Consider the following 13,341-nt stretch of genomic DNA (forward strand, 5'->3'; position numbering starts at 1 on the left):
GTCGGACTCTAAAATTTAGACTCACAGGGAAACGACCATGAAATGCCCGAGGCAGCAATATCCCCTTGGAGACAAATCGGCTGGAGGACGATGTATTGAATCTCGACGCAATTTGAGTGTTCCATCATCATTAGGACGCGCTGATCGTTACATCTCACTATCATTTTTGCGTCGGAATCGAAAATCTAAACTCACAGGAGACGGACCATATGGAGCCCGAGGCAGCAATTTCCCCTTGGAGGCACTTCGGCTGGAGGACGATGTATTGGACCTCGACGCAATTAGAGTGTTCAGTCGTCATTAGGAGGCCCTGAACGTTACAATTAACTATCAGTTTTGCGTCGGATTCGAAAATCGATACTCACAGAATAACGACCATAATGTGCCCGAGGCAGCAATAGAACCTTGGAGACAAGTCGGCTGAAAGACGATGTATTGAATCTCGACGCAATTTGAGTGTTCCATCGTCATTAGGAGGCCTTGAACATTACAATTAACTATGTTTCGCATCGGAATCGGAAATCTAGACTCACAGGAGACGGACCATATGGTGCCCGAGGCTGTAATGTCCCGTTGGAGACAAGTCGGCTGGAGGCCGAAGTATGGAATCTCGACGCAATTTGAGTGTTCCATCGTCATTAGGAGGCCCCGAACATTACAATTAAGTATCAGTCTTGCGTCTGATTCAAAAATCTAGACTCACAGGAGACGGACCATATGGATCCCGAGGCAGCAAAATCCCCTTGGAGACAAGTCGGCTGGAGGACGATGTATTGAATCTCGACGCAATTTGAGTGTTCCATCATCATTAGGAGACGCTGATGGTTACATCTCACTATCATTTTTGCGTCGGAATCGAAAATCTAGACTCACAGGAGACGCACCATATGGTGCCCGAGGCAGCAATATCCCCTTGGAAGCACGTCGCCTGGAGGACGATCTATTGAACCCCGACGCAATTTGAGTGTTCCATCGTCATTAGGAGGCCCTGAACGTTACAATTAGCAACATTTTCGCGTCGAATTCGAAAATCTAGACTAACAGGAGACGGACCACATGGAGCCCGAGGTAGCAATTAGCCATTGTAAACAACTAGGCTGGAGGACGACGTATTAACTCTCGACGCAATTTGAGTGTTCCATCGTCATTAGGAGGCGCTGAACGTTACAATTAACTATCATTTTAGCGTCGGATTCGAATCTCTACGCTCAGGAGAAGGATTATATATTGCCCGAGGCAGCAATAGACATTTGGACACAAGTCGGCTCAAGGACGATGAATTGAATCTCGACGCAATTTGAGTGTTCCATCGTCATTAGGAGGCCCTGAACTTCACAATTAACTATCAGTTTCGCGTCGGATTCAAAAATCTAGACTCACTGGAGACGGACCATATGGAGCCCGAGGCAGCAAAATCCCCTTGAAGTCAAGTCGGCTGGTGGACGATGTACTGAATCTCGAAGCAATTTGAGTGTTCCATCATAATTAGGAGGCGCTGATCGTTACATCTCACTATCATATTTGCGTCGGAATCAAAAATCTAGACTCACAGGAGACGAACCATATGGTGCCCGAGGCAGCAATACCCCTTGGAACAAGTCTGCTAGAGGACGATGTATTGAGCCTCGACGAAATTTGAGTGTCCCATCGTCATTTGGAGGCCCTGAACGTTACAATTAACTATCAGTTTCGCGTCGGATTCTAAAATCTTGACTCACAGGAGAACGACCATAAGGTGCCCGAGGCAGCAATATCCCCATGTAGACAAGACGGCTGGGGGACGATGTATTGAATCTCGACGCAATTTGAGTGTTCCATCGTCATTAGGAAGCCCTGAACGTTACAATTAACAATCAGTTTCGCGTCGGATTCGAAAATCCAAACTCACAGGAGAACGACCATAAGGTGCCCCAGGCAGCAATAGACCCTTGGTGACAAGTCGGCTAGAGGACGATATATTGGATCGCGACGCAATTTGAGTGTTCCATCGTAATTAGGAGGCCCTGAATGTTACAATTAACAATCAGTTTTACGTCGGATTCGAAAATCTAGACACATTGGAGACGGACCATAAGGTGCCCTAGGCAGGAATATCCCCTTGGAGACCAGTCCGCTGGAGGACGATGTGTCGAATCGCGACGCAATTTGAGTGCTCCATCGTCATTAGGAGGCCCCAAACGTTACAATTAACTATCAGTTTTGCGTCGGATTCTAAAATCTAGACTCACAAGAGAAGGGGTATATGGTGCCCGAGGCAGCAATATCCCCTTGGAGGCACGTCGGCTGGAGGACGATGTATTGAACCTCGACGCAATTTGAGTGTTCCATCGTCATTAGGAGGCCCTGAACGTTACAATTAACAAAATTTTTGCGTCGGATTCGAAACCCTAGACTCACAGGAGACGGACCATATGGTGCCCGAGGCAGCAATACCCCTTGGAGACAAGTCGGCTAGAGGTTGATGTATTGAACCTTGAAGCAATTTGAGTGTTCCATCGTCATTAGGAAGCCCTGAACGTTACAATTAACTATCAGTTTCGCGTCGGATTCTAAAATCTAGATTCACAGAACGATCATAAGTTGCCCGAGGCAGCAATATCCCCATGGAGACAAGTCGGCCGGAGGACGATGTATTGAATCTCGACGCAATTTGAGTGTTACATCGTCATTAGGAGACACTGAACGTTTCAATTAACTATCAGTTATGCGTCGGATTCGAAAATCTAGTCTCATTGGAGAACGACCATAAGGTGCCAGAGGCAGCAATAAACCCTTGGAGAAAAGTCGGCTGGAGGCCGAAACATTGAATGTCGACGCAAGTTGAGTGTTCCGTCGTCATTAGGACGACGTGAACGTTACAATTAACAATCATTTTTGCGTCTGATTCGAAAGTCTAGACTAACAGGAGACGGACCACATGGAGCCCGAGGTAGCAAAATCCCCTTGGAGACAAGTCGGCTTGAGGACGATGTATTGAATCTCGACGCAATTTGAGTGTTCCATCATCATTAGGAGGCGCTGATCGTTACATCTCACTATCATTTTTGCGTCGGTATTCAAAATCTAGACTAACAGGAGACGGATCATATGGTGCCCGAGGCAGCAATACCCCTTGGAGCCAAGTCGGCTGGAGGTCGATGCATTGAATCTCGACGCAATTTGCGTGTTCCATCGCCATTAGGAGGCCCTGAACGTTACTATTAACTATCGGTTTTGCGTCGGATTCGAAAATCTAGACTCAAAGGAGAACGATCATAAGGTGCAACAGGCAGCATTAGACCCTTGGAGACAAGCCGGCTGGAGGGCGATATATTGGATCGCGACGCAATTTGAGTGTTCCATCGTAATTAGGAGGCCTGAAAGTTACAATTAACAATCATTTTTTCGTCGGATTCGAAAATCTAGACTCATTGGTGACGGACAATAAGGTGCCCGAGGCAACAATATCCCCTTGGAGACCAGTCCGCTGGAGGACGATGTGTCGAATCGCGACGCAATTTGAGTGCTCCATCGTCATTAGGTGGCCCTAAACGTTACAATTAACTATCAGTTTTGCGTCGGATTCGAAAATGCAGAATCAACGGAAACGGACCATGTGGTGCCCGAGGCAGCGATATCCCCTGGAAGACAACTCGGCTGGAGGATGATGTATTGAATCTGGACGCAATTTGAGGGTTCCATCGTTATTAGGAAGCCCTGAACTTTACAATTAACTATCAGTTTCGCGTTGGAGTCTAAAATCTAGATTCACAGAACGACCGTAAGGTGCCAGCGGCAGCAATAACCCCGTGGTGACAAGTCGGCTGGAGGACGATATATTGAATCTCGACGCAATTCGAGTGTTCCATCGCCATTAGGAGGCCCTGAACGTTACAATTAACTATCAGTTTCGCGTCGGATTCAAAAATCTAGATTCACAGGAGACGGACCATATGGATCCCGAGGCAGCAAAATCACCTTGGAGACAAGTCGGCTGGTGGACGATGTATTGAATATCGACGCAATTTGAGTGTTCCATCATCATTAGGAGGCGCTGATGGTTACATCTCACTATCATTTTTGCGTCGGAATCGAAAATCTAGACTCACAAGAGACGGACAATATGGTGCCCGAGGCAGCAATATCCCCTTGGAGGCACGTCGGATGGAGGACGATGTATTGAACCTCGACGCAGTTTGAGTGTTCCATCGTCATTAGGAGGCCCCGAACGTTACAATTAACTATCATTTTTGCGTCGGATTCGAAAATCTAGAGTTACAGTAGACGGACCATACGGTGCCCAAGGCAGCAATACCCCTTGGAGACAAGTTTGCTTGAGGACATTGTATTGAACCACGACGCAATTTGAGTGTTCCATCGTCATTAGGAAGCCCTGAACGTTACAATTAACAATCAGTTTCGCGTCGGATCCTAAATTCTAGACTCACAGAACGACCGTAAGGTGCCCGAGGCAGCAATATCCCCATGGAGACAAGTCGGCTGGAGGACTATGTATTGAATCTCGACGCAAATTGAGTGTTCCATCGTCATTAGGTAGCCCTGAACGTTACAATTAACAATCAGTTTCGCGTCGGATTAGAAAATCTAGACTCACAGGAGAACGACCATAAGGTGCCAGAGGCAGCAATACCCCTTGGAGACAAGTCGGCTAGAGGACGATGTATTGAACCTCGACGCAATTTGAGTGTTCCATCGTCATTAGGTAGCCCTGAACGCTACAATTAACTATCAGTTTCGCGTCGGATTCTAAAATCTAGACTTACAGAACGACCATAAGGTGCCCGAGGCAGCAATATCCCCATGGAGACAAGTCGGCTGGAGGACGATGTATTGCATCTCGACGCAATTTGAGTGTTCCATCGTCATTAGGTAGCCCTGAACGTTACAATTAACATTCAGTTTCTCGTCGGATTCGAAAATCTAGACTCACAGGAGAACGACCATAAGGTCCCCGAGGCAGCAATATCCCCTTGGAGACCCGTCCGCTCGAGGACGATGTGTTGAATCGCGACGCAATTTGAGTGCTCCATCGTCATTAGGAGGCCATGAACGTTACAATTAACTATCAGTTTTGCGTCGGATTCGAAAATGTAGAATCAACGGAGACGGACCATATGGATCCCGAGGCAGCAAAATCCCTTTGGAGACAAATCGGCTGGATGACGATGTATTGAATCTCGACGCAATTTGAGTGTTCCATCATCATTAGGAGGCGCTGATGGTTACATCTCACAATCATTCTTGCGTCGGAATCGAAAATCTAGACTCACAGGAGATAGACCGTATGGTGCCCGAGGCAGCAATAACCCCTTGGAGGCACGTCGGCTGGAGGACGATGTATTAAACCTCGACACAATATGAGTGTTCCATCGTCATTAGGAGGCCCTGAACGTTACAATTAACAACATTGTAGCGTAGGATTCGAAAATCTAGACTCACAGGTGACGGACCATATGGTGCCCGAGGCAGCAATACCCCTTGGAGACAAGTTGGCTAGAGGACGATTTTTTGAACCTCGACGCAATTTGAGTGTTCCATCGTCATTAGGAAGCCCTGAACGTTACAATTAACTATCAGTTTCGCGTCGGATTCTGAAATCTAGATTCACAGAACGACCATAAGGTGCCCGATTCAGCAATATCCCCATGGAGACAAGTCGGTTGGAGGACGATGTATTGAATCTCGACGCAATTTGAGTGTTCCATCGCCATTAGGAAGCCCTGAACGTTACAACTAACAATCAGTTTCGCGTCGAATTCAAAAATCTAAACTCACAGGAGAACGACCATAAGGTGCCCGAGGCAGCAATATCCCCATGGCGACGAGTCGGCTGGAGGACGATGTATTGAATCGCGAGGCAATTTGAGTGCTCCATCGTCATTAGGAGGCCCTGAACGTTGCAATTAACTATCAGTTTTGCGTCGGATTCGAAAATGTAGAATCAACGGAGACGGACCATGTATTGCCCGAGGCAGCGATATCCCCTTGGAGACAAGTCGGCTGGAGGACGATGTATTGAATCTCGAAGCAATTTGAGTGTTCCATCGCCATTAGGAGGCCCTGAACGTTACAATTAACTATCAGTTATGCGTCGGATTCGAAAATGTAGACTCACAGGAGAACGACCATAAGGTGCCAGAGGCAGCAATAGGCCCTTGGAGACAAGTCGGCTGGAGTCCGATGTATTTAATCTCGACGCAATTCGAGTGTTCCATCGTCATTAGGAGGCCCTGAACGTTACAATTAATTATCAGTTTCGCGTCGGATTCTAAAATCTAGACTTACAGAACGACCATAAGGTGCCCGAGCCAGCAATATCCCCATGGAGGCAAGTCGGCTGGAGGACGATGTATTGCATCTCGACGCAATTGGAGTGTTCCATCGTCATTAGGAAGCCCTGAACGCTACAATTAACAATTAGTTTCTCGTCGGTTTCGAAAATCTAGAGTCACAGGAGAACGACCATAAGGTGCCCGCGGCAGCAATAGACCCTTATAGACAAGTCGGCTGAACGACCATATGGAGCCCGAGGCAGCAAAATCCCCTTGGAGACAAGTCGGCTGGAGGACGATGTATTGAATCTCGACGCAATTTGAGTGTTCGATCATCATTAAGAGGCGCTGATCGTTACATCTCACTATTATTTTTGCGTCGGAGTCGATAATCTAGATTCACAGGAGACGGACCATATGGTGCCCGAGGCAGCAATGTCACCTTGGAGGCACGTCGGCTGGAGGACGATGTATTTAACCTCGACGCAATTTGAGTGTTCCATCGTCATTAGGAGGCCCTGAAAGTAACAATTAACTATCAGTTTTGCGTCGGATTCGAAATTGTAGAATCAACGGAGACGGACCATGTGGTGCCCGAGGCAGCAATAGTCCCTTGGAGACAAGTCGGCTGGAGGACGATGTATTAAATCTCGACGCAATTTGAGTGCCCCATCGTCATTAGGAGGCGCTGAACGTGTCAATTAACTATCAGTTATGCGTCGGATTCGAAAATCTAGACTCACAGGAGAACGACCATAAGGGTCCCGGGGCAGCATTATCCCCATGGAGACAAGTCGGCTGGAGGACGATGTGTTGAATCTCGACGCAATTTGAGTGCTCCATCGTCATTAGGAGGCGCTGAACGTTTCAATTAACTATCAGTTATGTGTCGGATTCGAAAATCTAGACTCATAGGAGAACGACCATAAGGTGAACGAGGCGGCAATAAACCCTTGGTGACAAGTCGGCTGGAGGCCGATGTATTGAATCTCGACGCAAGATGAGTGTTCCATCGTCATTAGGAGGCCGTGAACGTTACAATTAACTATCATTTTTGCGTCTGATTCGAAAATCTAGACTAACAGGAGACGGACCACATAAAGCCCGAGGAAGCAATAACCCCTTGTAGACAACTAGGCTGGAGGACGACGTATTGACTTTCGACGCTTTTTGAGTGTTCCATCGTCATTAGGAATCGCTGAATGTTACAATTAACCATCATTTTAGCGTCGGATTCGAAAATCTAGACTCACAGGAGAACGACCATAAGGTGCCCGGGGCAGCATTATTCCCATGGAGACAAGTCGGCTGGAGGACGATGTGTTGAATCGCGACTCAATTTGAGTGCTCCATCGTCATTAGGAGGCTCTGAACGTTAGAATTAACTATCACTTTTGCGTCGGATTCGAAAATGTAGAATTAATGGAGTTGGACCATGTGGTGCCCGAGGCAGCGATATCCCCTTGGAGACAAGTCGGCTGGAGGACGATGAATTGAATCTGGACGCAATTTGAGTGTTCCATCGTCATTAGGATGTCCTGAACGTTACAATTAACTATCAGTTATGAGTCGGATTCCAAAATCTAGACTCACAGGATAACGACCATAAGGTGCCTGAGGCAGCAATAGACTCTAGGAGACAGGTCGGCTGAAGGACGATGTATTGAATATAGACGCAAATTGAGTGCTCCATCGTCATTAGGAGGCGCTGAACGTTTCAATTAACTATGAGTTATGCGTCGGATTCGAAAAGCTACACTCATAGGAGAACGACCATAAGGTGCCCGAGGCAGCAATAAACCCTAGGAGACAAGTCTGCTGGAGGCCGATGTATTGAATCTCGACGCAAGTTGAGTGTTCCATCGTCATTAGGAGGCCGTGAACGTTACAATTAACTATCATTTTTGCGTCTGATACGAAAATCTAGACTAACAGGAGACGGACCACATGGAGCCCGAGGCAGCAATAATCCTTTGTACACTACTAGGCTGGAGGACGACGTATTGACTCTCGACGCAATTTGAGTGTTCCATCGTCATTAGGTAGCCCTGAACGTTACAATTAACATTCAGTTTCTCGTCGGATTCGAAAATCTAGACTCACAGGAGAACGACCATAAGGTCCCCGAGGCAGCAATATCCCCTTGGAGACCCGTCCGCTGGAGGACGATGTTTTGAATCGCGACGCAATTTGAGTGCCCCATCGTCATTAGGAGGCCATGAACGTTACAATTAACTATCAGTTTTGCGTCGGATTCGAAAATGTAGAATCAACGGAGACGGACCATATGGATCCCGAGGCAGCAAAATCCCTTTGGAGACAAATCGGCTGGATGACGATGTATTGAATCTCGACGCAATTTGAGTGTTCCATCATCATTAGGAGGCGCTGATGGTTACATCTCACAATCATTTTTGCGTCGGAATCGAAAATCTAGACTCACAGGAGATAGACCGTATGGTGCCCGAGGCAGCAATAACCCCTTGGAGGCACGTCGGCTGGAGGACGATGTATTAAACCTCGACACAATATGAGTGTTCCATCGTCATTAGGAGGCCCTGAACGTTACAATTAACAACATTGTAGCGTAGGATTCGAAAATCTAGACTCACAGGTGACGGACCATATGGTGCCCGAGGCAGCAATACCCCTTGGAGACAAGTTGGCTAGAGGACGATTTTTTGAACCTCGACGCAATTTGAGTGTTCCATCGTCATTAGGGAGCCCTGAACGTTACAATTAACTATCAGTTTCGCGTCGGATTCTGAAATCTAGATTCACAGAACGACCATAAGGTGCCCGATTCAGCAATATCCCCATGGAGACAAGTCGGTTGGAGGACGATGAATTGAATCTCGACGCAATTTGAGAGTTCCATCGCCATTAGGAAGCCCTGAACGTTACAATTAACAATCAGTTTCGCGTCGAATTCAAAAATCTAAACTCACAGGAGAACGACCATAAGGTGCCGGAGGCAGCAATATCCCCATGGAGACGAGTCGGCTGGAGGACGATGTATTGAATCGCGAGGCAATTTGAGTGCTCCATCGTCATTAGGAGGCCCTGAACGTTGCAATTAACTATCAGTTTTGCGTCGGATTCGAAAATGTAGAATCAACGGAGACGGACCATGTATTGCCCGAGGCAGCGATATCCCCTTGGAGACAAGTCGGCTGGAAGACGATGTATTGAATCTCGAAGCAATTTGAGTGTTTCCATCGCCATTAGGAGGCCCTGAACGTTACAATTAACTATCAGTTATGCGTCGGATTCGAAAATGTAGACTCACAGGAGAACGACCATAAGGTGCCAGAGGCAGCAATAGACCCTTGGAGACAAGTCGGCTGGAGTCCGATGTATTTAATCTCGACGCAATTTGAGTGTTCCATCGTCATTAGGAGGCCCTGAACGTTACATTTAACTATCATTTTAGCGTCGGATTCGAAAATCTACTCTCAGGAGAAGGATCATATGGTGCCCGAGGCATCAATAGTCCCTTGGAGACTAGTCGGCTGAAGGACGATGTATTGAATCTCGACGCAGTTTTAGTGTTCCATCGTCATTAGGATGCCCTGAACGTTACAATTAAATATCAGTTTCGCGTCGGATTCTAAAATCTAGACTTACAGAACGACCATAAGGTGCCCGAGCCAGCAATATCCCCATGGAGGCAAGTCGGCTGGAGGACGATGTATTGCATCTCGACGCAATTGGAGTGTTCCATCGTCATTAGGAAGCCCTGAACGCTACAATTACAATTAGTTTCTCGTCGGTTTCGAAAATCTAGAGTCACAGGAGAACGGCCATAAGGTGCCCGCGGCAGCAATAGACCCTTATAGACAAGTCGGCTGAACGACCATATGGAGCCCGAGGCAGCAAAATCCCCTTGGAGACAAGTCGGCTGGAGGACGATGTATTGATTCTCGACGCAATTTGAGTGTTCGATCATCATTAAGAGGCGCTGATCGTTACATCTCACTATTATTTTTGCGTCGGAGTCGATAATCTAGATTCACAGGAGACGGGACCATATGGTGCCCCGAGGCAGCAATGTCCCCTTGGAGGCACGTCGGCTGGAGGACGATGTATTTAAACCTCGACGCAATTTGAGTGTTCCATCGTCATTAGGAGGCCCTGAAAGTAACAATTAACTATCAGTTTTGCGTCGGATTCGAATTGTAGAATCAACGGAGACGGACCATGTGGTGCCCGACGGCAGCAATAGTCCCTTGGAGACAAGTCGGCTGGAGGACGATGTATTAAATCTCGACGCAATTTGAGTGCCCCATCGTCATTAGGAGGCGCTGAACGTGTCAATTAACTATCAGTTATGCGTCGGATTCGAAAATCTAGTCTTATAGGAGAACGACCATAAGGTGCCCGAGGCAGCAATAAACCCTTGGAGACAAGTCGGCTGGAGGCGGATGTCTTGAATGTCGACGCAAGTTGAGTGTTCCATCGTCATTAGGAGGCCGTGAACGTTACAATTAACTATCATTTTTGCGTCTGATTCGAATGTGTAGACTAACAGGAGACGGACCACATGGTGCCCGAGGTTGCAAAATCCCCTTGGAGACAAGTCGGCTTGAGGACGATGTATTGAATCTCGACACAATTTGAGTGTTCCATCGTCATTAGGAGGCCCTGAAAGTAACAATTAACTATCATTTTTGCGTCGGAATCGAAAATCTAGACTCACAGGAGACGGATCATATTGTGCCCGAGGCAGCAATACCCCTTGGAGACAAGTCGGCTGGAGGACGACGTATTGAATCTCTACGCAATTTGAGTGTTCCATGGTCATTAGGAAGCCCTGAACGTTTCAATTAACAATCAGTTTCGCGTCGGATTCGAAAATCTAGACTCACAGGAGAACGACCATAAGGGTCCCGGGGCAGCATTATCCCCATGGAGACAAGTCGGCTGGAGGACGATGTGTTGAATCGCGACTCAATTTGAGTGCTCCATCGTCATTAGGAGGCCCTGAACGTTACAATTAACTATCAGTTTTGCGTCGGATTCGAAAACGTAGAGTCAACGGAGACAAACCATGTGGTGCCCGAGGCAGCGAAATCCCCTTTGGAGACAAGTCGGCTGGAGGACGATGTATTGAATCTGGACGCAATTTGAGTGTTCCATCGTCATTAGGATGCCCTGAACGTTACAATTAACTAACAGTTATGCGTCGGATTCCAAAATCTAGACTCACAGGCGAACGGCCATAAGGTTCCTGAAGCAGCAATTGACTCTAGGTGACAGGTCGGCTGAAGGACGATGTATTGAATATAGAAGCAATTTGAGTGCTCCATCGTCATTAGGAGGCGCTGAACGTTTCAATTAACTATCAGATATGCGTCGAATTCAAAAATCTACAATCACAGGAGACGGACCGTATGGTGCCCGGGGCATCAATATCCCCTTGGAGACAAGTCGGCTGGAGGACGATGTATTGAATCTCGACGCAATTTGAGTGCTCCATCGTCATTAGGAGGCGCTGAACGTTTCAATTAACTATCAGTTATGCGTCGGATTCGAAAATCTAGACTCATAGGAGAACGACCATAAGGTGAACGAGGCGGCAATAAACCCTTGGTGACAAGTCGGCTGGAGGCCGATGTATTGAATCTCGACGCAAGATGAGTGTTCCATCGTCATTAGGAGGCCGTGAACGTTACAATTAACTATCATTTTTGCGTCTGATTCGAAAATCTAGACTAACAGGAGACGGACCACATAAAGCCCGAGGAAGCAATAACCCCTTGTAGACAACTAGGCTGGAGGACGACGTATTGACTTTCGACGCTTTTTGAGTGTTCCATCGTCATTAGGAATCGCTGAAAGTTACAATTAACCATCATTTTAGCGTCGGATTCGAAAATCTAGACTCACAGGAGAACGACCATAAGGTGCCCGGGGCAGCATTATCCCCATGGAGACAAGTCGGCTGGAGGACGATGTGTTGAATCGCGACTCAATTTGAGTGCTCCATCGTCATTAGGAGGCTCTGAACGTTAGAATTAACTATCACTTTTGCGTCGGATTCGAAAATGTAGAATCAATGGAGTTGGACCATGTGGTGCCCGAGGCAGCGATATCCCCTTGGAGACAAGTCGGCTGGAGGACGATGAATTGAATCTGGACGCAATTTGAGTGTTCCATCGTCATTAGGATGTCCTGAACGTTACAATTAACTATCAGTTATGAGTCGGATTCCAAAATCTAGACTCACAGGATAACGACCATAAGGTGCCTGAGGCAGCAATAGACTCTAGGAGACAGGTCGGCTGAAGGACGATGTATTGAATATAGACGCAAATTGAGTGCTCCATCGTCATTAGGAGGCGCTGAACGTTTCAATTAACTATGAGTTATGCGTCGGATTCGAAAAGCTACACTCATAGGAGAACGACCATAAGGTGCCCGAGGCAGCAATAAACCCTTGGAGACAAGTCTGCTGGAGGCCGATGTATTGAATCTCGACGCAAGTTGAGTGTTCCATCGTCATTAGGAGGCCGTGAACGTTACAATTAACTATCATTTTTGCGTCTGATACGAAAATCTAGACTAACAGGAGACGGACCACATGGAGCCCGAGGCAGCAATAATCCTTTGTAGACTACTAGGCTGGAGGACGACGTATTGACTCTCGACGCAATTTGAGTGTTCCATCGTCATTAGGAGGCGCTGAACGTCACAATTAACTATCATTTTAGTGTCGGATTCGAAAATCAACTCTCAGGAGAAGGTTCATATGGTGCCCGAGACAGCAAAATCCCCTTGGATACAAGTCGGCTGGAGGACGATGTATTGAATCTCGACGCAATTTGAGTGTACCATCGTTATTAGGATGCCCTGAACGTTACAATTAACTATCAGTTTCGCGTCGGATTTTAAAATCTAGACTTACAGAACGACCATAAGGTGCCCGAGGCAGCAATATCCCCATGGAGACAAGTCGGCTGGTGGACGATGTATTGCAGCGCGACGCAATTTGAGTGATCCATCGTCATTAGGAAGCCCTGATCGTTACAATTAACAATCAGTTTCTCGTCGTATTTGAAAATCTATT

Source organism: Schistocerca americana, chromosome X (genome assembly GCF_021461395.2).
Source record: "Schistocerca americana isolate TAMUIC-IGC-003095 chromosome X, iqSchAmer2.1, whole genome shotgun sequence".
Lineage (NCBI taxonomy): Eukaryota > Metazoa > Arthropoda > Insecta > Orthoptera > Acrididae > Schistocerca > Schistocerca americana.